Here is a 1,673-nt window from a genome sequence, read left to right as displayed (position 1 = left end):
TTACACTGAAGTTGTCATAATATTTTTTGACTATTTTTTATTCGATGTTTTAAAGTAAAATTTAAAATGTTAAAGAAAAGGAATGAATTTTGCCATGGACGAAAAACGTAAAATTGTCGTGATGTGCAGACTACACTTGCCCTAATCTCATAAAAGCTACAAATTGATATGGTTTATAATTTAAAAAAAATCATCAATTAGAAAAATTCAGTGGTCAATAACTAAAAGTTGCCATGAACCGTAAACTAGAACTGCAATGGTGAATTACTCAAATTTGCCATGATCCATGCACTAAATTTGCCATGGTTCACCAAAAATAATAATTGCCATGGCCAAAGTACTAAAATTGCCATGATCAAAATACTAAAATTGCCATGGTGAATTACTCAACCATCACCCATGCACTAAATTTGCCGTGGTTCATACATAAAAAATTGCCATTGCCAAAATACTAAAATTGCCATGATAAATTACTAAAATATACCATGGTGAATTACTAAAGAATTTCCGTGATACATGAAGTACACATGTTTATTTGTGATGGCAAAAACACATCTTAAAATTGACATGACAAAAAAATAGATTTGCCATGGACATAAGAAATGAAACGAGTTTGCCATGGGTAGATAGATACAAATTACTGTAGTTTGTATAGTAGATTTGCCATGGATACAAAACATGAGTCGCCGTAGGCGCAACACAAAACCGCCGACAACCTCTCCACCCGACCCACAACCCCTCCTACCACCGCATGTCAAGATGCACACGAGAATCTTCTCGATGCGTCCGTGTCACACGTGCCCGCCATGCCGTGCATCACCCCCTCCCCCCTCCCCAGATATCTGTTCGGGGTCCACAGGCCGCCGCCGTAGGTCAACAGGACCCTAACCCGACGAGTGAAAAGTAGTTGAAATACAATGGTAGCCTTAAATATAGAAAAAAAAAGTAGTTGAAACATACCATGGTAACTTGAGTGTAAAGACCGTGGCAATTTACGTACTATAGACATGGTAATTTTTTACCCCCAAAAAAGTCGTCGAAACATAACAATACGTGATCTAGTTTTGGAGATCCTGTCGTGAAGGATTTAAGGTGAAAGCGGAATTTTAGTCAAATTTTTCTTTAAGAGATAAAACATTTTAAAGATTGAAAATACAAAAAGGTGCCTGCTGACATCATTAGTTTCATCATTGTATGCATTTATGTGTGGAAGAGAAGGAAAAACGTGTGGGCTGAATTCCCTCGTACCACATGTGTGGGCCGAACTCCTTCGTGCCACATTGCTGGCACTTATCTTTTGTGTTTTAAATTTCTGAATATTTTTTACAAATTTGTGAACATTCTTCTAAATTGTGATTTTTTTCTCATTCATGAACAGTTTATGAATCATGAACATATTTTAAATTCGCAATTTTTTTAAAAAAATGTTAACTTTTTTTATAATTTTTTGAACATTCTCTTAAATTGTGAACATTTTTGAATTCGCAAATATGTTATGAAATTGTGAACATTTTTTGAAATCATGATTATTTTTTACGAATTCTTGAACATTTTCTAAACTCTTGAATTTTTTTTGATCTCCTGAACATTCCTTTTGAAAGTATCGAATAATTTATGAATACATGAACATTGTTTTTCAAAGTTTGTATCTTTTTTGAAATTTCGAACCTTTT

The sequence above is a fragment of the Triticum aestivum genome, chromosome 5D (genome assembly GCF_018294505.1).
Source record: "Triticum aestivum cultivar Chinese Spring chromosome 5D, IWGSC CS RefSeq v2.1, whole genome shotgun sequence".
In the NCBI taxonomy this organism is placed as follows: domain Eukaryota; kingdom Viridiplantae; phylum Streptophyta; class Magnoliopsida; order Poales; family Poaceae; genus Triticum; species Triticum aestivum.
Note: the sequence above shows the minus strand (reverse complement) of the source record.